This window comes from Antechinus flavipes, chromosome 2 (assembly GCF_016432865.1).
Source record: "Antechinus flavipes isolate AdamAnt ecotype Samford, QLD, Australia chromosome 2, AdamAnt_v2, whole genome shotgun sequence".
In the NCBI taxonomy this organism is placed as follows: Eukaryota; Metazoa; Chordata; class Mammalia; order Dasyuromorphia; family Dasyuridae; genus Antechinus; species Antechinus flavipes.
The window spans coordinates 260,148,960-260,156,797 of NC_067399.1; positions in this window are offsets into that span (position 1 = coordinate 260,148,960).

Below are 7,838 nucleotides of genomic sequence, written 5' to 3' on the forward strand. Positions count from 1 at the left end.
ACACAAGAATTATCTTGATTTTCTCTTACTATTTCCAACTTGACAAATATTAAATACTTGATAAATGTTCATTCATTCATTCATTCATTAGCAAGGACTGCTTTGCTCTCTACTGTTACTCCCTTCCCAGAAGGGTCCCAGCTGGGAGTCAATATTATGCCAGAGACTCTGAAGGTGGTGTTTATTGAGAAGGACTCTTGGCTACCTCCAGAGCCCTATTCCAAAGCCTTACTTGACACGGGGCATTCAGTATTTGCCGGGCACGGGCATGGTTGCCAGCAGGACAGCAGGGTGTGCCAGGAGGCCTGCAGAGCCCCCGAGGAGGGGGATGCGGGCTAAGCCAGAGTTCCCCGGTTGGCCCAGGACAACGGTCTTCTAGCCTTCCTCCAGAGTGCCCCAAAACAAATGTGAACAAATGGGCTCCACAGCCAGGGGAACCTGGCAGGGCACACTCCTGGGCCGGAGGTGCTGGCATCTACCGCTGGTTCTCACTGGAAAATTTCCCCTCCGAGCTGGGCTGCCCAGCTGCCCTCTGCATCTCCTTTCTCTATTTATCACGGTCCCTGGACGATATCTGAGCCAGTGCTGTTACCTTGTGGACAGAGAGGGAACTACACCTGCCCTGTCACCAGTAGGACATCAGGGGTTTAGAGGCTGTTCCAAGTTCAAGAGCTCTGTGATAAACTCCATATACTCCCAGCACTTTGCCAAGGAACCTGCTCTTGATATCTCATAGTTGGGGAAGCATCTGTGTGCTTCTAAGTAAACATGTCTAATGAAAGAATTACTCAAAAAAATTAATGATTATTTCTTTAAAAAGTTCATCATTTGATCAGTTATGACAGACTTGTTCTTCTCAACAATTCAGCAATTCAAGGCAATTCCAAAAAACTTGGGGTGGAAAATGCCATCCACATCCAGAGAGAGAACTATGGAGACAGAATGTGGACCAATGAATTCTAATTTCACTCTTTTTTGTTTTTGTTTTTTCCTCATGGGTTTTTTCCTTTTGTCTTAATTTTTCTCTCCCAACATGACTCATGAAAATATGTCAAAAATGAATGTACATGTATATCCTAATAAATAAATGAGTATCCGAAGAAAAAAGACTACAAAGCAAAAAAAAAAAAAAAAGTTTCAATGTTGTTCTTTCTCAGTGACTCTTTTCCTGCTTCCTCTCTCTCCCCCAGCCTCCCTTGTAAAAAAAAAATACAGTTAAAAAATAAAATCAACACATTGGCCATTTCTGATTTCATACCTAGAGTCTAGGACTTCTCTCAGATAATAGAAAGCATGTTTTATCATAAGTCCCCTGAAGTCACAACTGATGGAAATTCTGAAGTCTTTCAACGAGATCTTCTCAAAGGAAGAATTTCTAATCTGCCTCCTGTGGCCTGATTCCTCACCCCATTTCACCCCCAAACTTAAAGATTCTTCACATGTTCCATCAGTCTGTGGTCTTTTGATCTCCTACTGACCATCTGAAGGGTTCACTAGTTTGTCTTTATAGCCAGTCCAGTCTCCTCTCATGACATTGTCAGAGCTGGAAATAGGGATGTGGATGTAGAGGAGCAGTAGGCACTTAAAAACTTAGTAAATCACTCGGTGTCCATATTTCAGCCAATTCTCATTATAGACTTTGCCAGCCCTAGGGTTCAAATATATCCTGGCTAGTCACTTAGATTTTCTGAGCTCCAAACCAGTTATTTACAACTTTCTGGGCCAAGTCTAGCCTCCCCCAAGCACGTTATTTTTAAATAGACTTTTATTGATATCTTTTGTATTTATATACTCTAGATTTCCCCTTTAATTTCTCCACCACTTCTCAATTGAGGGACCATGGCTTGTAACAAACTTTTTTTTTTTTACAAGGAAGAGTTTTTAAAAAATCATCAAAGCAGATTCATCCATCAAAGAAAAAAAAACAAAAAACAAATCTGACATTATATGCAATGTTGCACTTGTGTATTCACCCATCCTCTGCAAAAGGGTTTCTCTTCACATTTCATCTTTAGTCCAAACTTGGTCTTGGTTTTTAAAATTCACTTTTTTTTTTTAGGTTATACATATACATTCATTTTTTAAAAATATAATTACATATGAGTCAAATTGGGAGAGAAAAATCAGAACAAAAAAGAAACAATCATGAGAAAGAAAAATAAAAAAATAAAAAAAGATGGAAATAGTGTGCATGGACCCACATTCAGTTTCCATAGGTCTCTTTCCAATATTTTCTATCCAAAGTTTATTGCTTCCCAATTGATAAATGATCAAAGAATATGAAATTTTCAGATGAAATTTAAATTATCTATAATCATATCAAAAAATGTTCTAAATCACTATTGATTAGAGAAATGCAAATTAAAACAACTCTGAGGTATACTACTTCACATCTCTCAGATTGGCTACATTTTATTTTTAATTAGCTGTTTATTTTCAAAACATATGCATAGATAATTTTCAACATTCACCTTTGTAAAAACCTTGTGTTCCAAATATTGTTCTTTCCTTTCTCCCTCCCTTCTCCCCTAGAAGGTAAATAATTCAATATGTTAAACATATGCAATTCTTCTATACATATTTCCACAATTATAATGCATGAGAAAAATCAGATCAAAAAGGGAAAAAAAAGAGAAAGAAAACAAAATGCAAATAAATAATAATAATAATAAAGGTGAAAATACAATGTTGTGATCCATACTCAGTTCCCACCATCTTCTCTCTGGGTGCAGATAGCTCTCTTCATCACAAGACTACTTGGAACTGGCTTCAATCACCTCGTTGAAAAGAGCCACATCTGTCAGAATTGATCATTGTATAGTCTTGTTGTTGCCGTGTACAAGGATCTCCTGGTTCTGCTCATTTCACTCAGCATCAGTTCATATAAGTCTCTCTAGGCCTCTCTGAGGTCATTCTGCTGATCATCTCTTATAGAACAATAATATACCATAATTCATTCAGCCATTCTCCAATTGATGGGCATCCAATCAAGTTTCTGGCCACTACAAAAAGGGCTGCCACAAACATTTTTGCACATGTGGGTCCCTTTTCCTATTTTTATGATCCCTTTGGGATGCAGGCCCAGTAGTAACACTGTTGGATTATAGTAACTTGGATTATGTGTGCTAACTCTTTGGTCATAGTTCCAAATTGTTCTCCAGAATGGTTGAATCAGCTCACAACTCCACCAGCAATATATTAGTGTCCCAGTTTTCCTGTATCCCTTCAACATTCTTTATTATCTTTTCCTATCTTCTTAGCCACTCTGAGAGGTGTGAAGTGGTACCTCAATTGTCTTAATTTGCATTTCTCTGATCAATAGTGATTTAGAGCATTTTTTCATATGACTATAAATGGTTTCAATTTCTTCATCTGAAAATTGTTTGTTCATATCCTTTGACCATTTATCATTTGTAGAATGGCTTGAATTCTTATAAATTTGAGTCAATTCTCCATATATTTTAGAAATGAGGCCTTTAAAAGAACCCTTGGATAGAAAAAAACAAAAAATTTCCCCAGTTTATTGCTTCCCTTTTAATCTCATCTACTTTGGTTTTGTTTGTACAAAAACTTTTAACTCCATATAATCAAAATTATCCATTTTGCATTCCATAATATACTCTTGTTCTTCTTTGGCCACAAATTCCTTCCTTCTCCACAGATCTGAGAGATAGACTAACCTTTATTCTTCTAATTTGCTTACAATATCATTCTTTATGTCTAAATCATGGACCCATTTTGACCTTATCTTGGTATAGGGTATTAGATTTGTTTCAGTGGCTAGTTTCTGCCATACTAATTTCCAGTTTTTCCAACAATTTTTGTCAAATTGTGAATTCAGATGGGCTAAGTTGATAGGAAAAGATAATGATAAATATTTAAGGGGATGTGGGAAAACTAGGACACAAATGCATTGTTGATAGCATTGTAAAATGATTCAACCATTCTGGAGAGCAGTTTGGAACTATACCCAAAGGGCCATAAAATTGTGCATATCCTTTGATCCAGCAGTGTTTCTACTGGGTCTATGTCCCAAAGAAATCATAAAAGAGGAAAACAACTCATATGTGCAAAAAATGTTTTGTGGTGGCAAAGAACTAGAAAATGAGCAGATGCCTATTAATCGGGGAATGGCAGAATAAATTTTGGTATATGAAAGTAATGGAATATTATTATTTTGATGAATAGGCTGATTTTAGAAAAACTTGGAAAGATTTACATGAACTGATATTGAGTGAAAAAAGTAGAAGCAGGAAAATATTGAATACAACAACAGCAAGATTGCATAAAGTCAGCTATGACAGATTTGGTTCTTCTCAAAGGTTCATTGATCTAAGGCAATTCCAATAAACTTTGGATGGAATACGCTATCTGCGTCTAGAGAGAGAGAACTATGGAGACTGAATATAAATCAACAAATGATATGTTCACTTTTTTCTCTTTTTTTTCCTCTTGTGCTTTTTCCCTTTTGTTCTGATTGTTCTCTCCCAAAACAATTCATAAAGAAGTATGTAAAACAATGAATATACATCTATTACCAAAAATAATATTTTTATGCATAACTGGAAAAAATAAAAATTAAAAAATTAAAAAACAAAAACACTCTCAGAGTTTATTGGAATTGCTTTAGATCACTGAATCGCTGAGAAGTACCAAGTCATACAATCTTATTGTTGTTGTTTAACATTCACTTTTAACTATTTTGTGGTGGTTCATTTTGTTTATATTATTGTAGTCATTGTGGATATAATTTTCCAGTTTCTGCTTACCTTATTTTGCTCACATAAGTTTTTTTCTGCCTCTCTATATTCAGTAATAAGTCACCATCAAATGTCCATTTTAATTCTTGTGTTCTCAAAGTCAGTGCCCCGAGAATTACCCTTCTTTCAGTGAAGGGTACACACTTTCAGTGAAGTCCAACTCAAATGTACCAGCATATTCTCCCAAGACTTCTTTTAACCCTCTGTGAACTTGTCTTCTCACACCTTACATCTCACAAATGATATAATGAAATCCTTTGGTTCACTAATTCCATATTGTGTTTTCAGGAGTTGGTCATAGCTTCCTACTAGACTGGATGCTCCATAGTATTTGTGACCATGCTATTGAAGTCATCCAAGTCTTTGGGCTCTCCCTCAGCCCTTCTATCCAATCCAGGGCCAAGTGTTTTTCACTCTACTTCTATCACTTTCACATCTACTCTCCTTCCCTTCACTCAAATGGTTTACCCTCCTCCCTCATGCCTTCATCAGTGCTACATTACCTGTCTTCATCATCTGCACTACTCTAATTGATCTCCTTGCTTCTTTTCAATCCCGACCCTTTCCAGTCTATTTTCCATAAAGTTGCCAATTTATCTTCCTAAATAAGAGATTTGGAAATGTGACAGTAATATGCTGGTAAATGTCTAAGAACCAACTTGCTGGGCTAGGGGTGAACGGGAGGATTTACACACAAAAAACACTTTTCATTTTATTTAACATTTTCTCCATCACTTTCTTAAGTCAAGACAATCAAGAAAAAAATAAGTCATGTTCTGGTTTGTAGCATTTGCCAATTTCTGAGGTATACATGCTCACAATGAAAATTTAACAATTATTTTTCCCTAACCAGTTAGAGCTGGCCCCAGAACAACCCTGAGTCACAACTTGCTTAAAAAGCTTCCCATGATTCACTGTTGCTTATAGCAGGGCTTCTTAAACTTTTTTCCCTAGAGACCTTTTTTGCCCCAATTTTTTTAAACATGATCTCAGGCATATAAATAAATAAAATAGGTATACAAATAAAACATTTACTGATAATAAATCATAAAGAAATGTGTTTTTAAAATTAAAACAATTCTTTAGTATACATATAATTTTACCATTTATTAATTACCATTTATTAAAGCAAATTTGCATATTAATGAGATGGATGTGCTTGGTTGTTGGGCTTTTTTTAGATAAAGATTGGTAGAATATTTGATACTGCATATGAAAATTGGAGGAGAGTTTAGTTTCCACAAAGTTATGAAACTTAATTAGAGAAATGCTGAGAAATAAAACTTAACTCAGAAAAATGAAATTGAAAACTAAGAAATGGAATCTAAAGGTTAAGCTGATAGAACAAAGAACAAGGAAAAATAAAACTTATGCAATAAATTATTAGAATAAGCAACACATTATGACATGTAATCAGGGATGGGGACTCACATTCATATGGGGGAATTGGACACTTTGGTTAGATTGTAGTCGCTTTAGTATTCAGCCAATGGGGAATGAGGGGAAAGACTTGTGTTTTGGGATAGGGAATAAAAGACTGTGCTTTTGCACTTCAAGGATGTGCCTACTAGCTTTGACTCTTGATCTTTCAAGAAGGTAAAATAAAATCATTCCTGAATTAATCAGTGAATTGGTGGAGTTCTTGCTAAGTCATTTTTCTAAACTGCAGGATACAGAGCACTCAGAAATCTTTTACTGTTGCCACATTCAGTTATGTGACCCCATCTTTTGTTTGGCATTAAAAGTCCTTCACAATATGGTTCTAATCTAGCTTTTAGATGGTCACACTATTCCCTGATTCTCACCCTCTACCCTCCCTTCACTCTACATTGCAGCCAAATTATTCTCCTATATATAACATTCTAATTTCTGTCATTAAATTGTCTCTCCCCCATGTCTACAATGCTTTTCCTCCTCATCTCTGTCTGTTGATATCCTTAACTACTTTGAAACTTCAGCTCAAATTCCACCAAGTCCTTTTTGATCATCTCATCTAATAAATAGTGCTCTAGTCCGCAAATTTCTTTGTCAATAGTGTCATTTTACTTATCTATATCTATACTGCCTTTCCTTGTCCACTTGCCATGGCCACCTATGTAAATTCTTCAAAGGTAAGGATTTTTGTTTTCTTTTTACTTTTATCACAACACAGAACAGGTACAGAATAGGTGCTTAATAAATATTTCTTGGATCTAACTGAACTGACTTTAAATTTTTGATTTTCCCTAATACCTAACAGTATACTACACATATTATTAATAAATAATCATAAAAGCTAGCATGAATTTAATATAATTTAAGATTTGCAAAATGATTTGCACATATCATCTCATTTCACAACCACCATGGGAGATAGGTGCTATTATCTCCATTTTATAGATGATGAAGCTGAGGCTGAGAAAGTTTAAATGATTTGCCCATGGTTTTCAGCAGAACTTGAACTGAAATCATTGACTTTATGACCAGTGATCTGTTATGTGATGGCCTGTGATGGTTGTTGGAACAGTCACTCAGTCAATAAAAATGTATTAAGTGCCTACAATGTGCCAGGGTAATTACTAGCAATAGTAAAAGAGGCAAAAGACAGTCCCAAACCTTAAGGAGCTTCCAAATACAGTGGAAGAGACAATAAGTGAACAAGGAATATGAATAAATAAGTTACATACAGACACAGATACATATACATGGAATAAATAGGAAGTAATTATGAAAGGGAAGAATTAAGAGAAGCAGGAGTGGGAGGAAGAATTTGGGGGGAGGTGAGTACATCACCCCAGTCATATAGCAGAATCCCATTTCTTTTGCTCTGTTCCCCATGAAACACAGTTGCCTCCCAAGGAGAAGGCTTGTCCCTTTTGTCAAATGAAGAGAGAATATCAGAATATGGATTCAGGAAGTGTTTTCCTTCAATGGTGCTCCACCTCAGTTAGAGAATTTGAAAAGTATGTTCATGTATGCAGGGGTAGGGGTTCTTCCATTGAACCAGTCATTCGTGTATTCTCTTTCCCTTTCTCAAATCTTATTCACATATTTCCCCTTCATCCATATCCCCTCAAATAAATCCAAGAACTCTAGGAC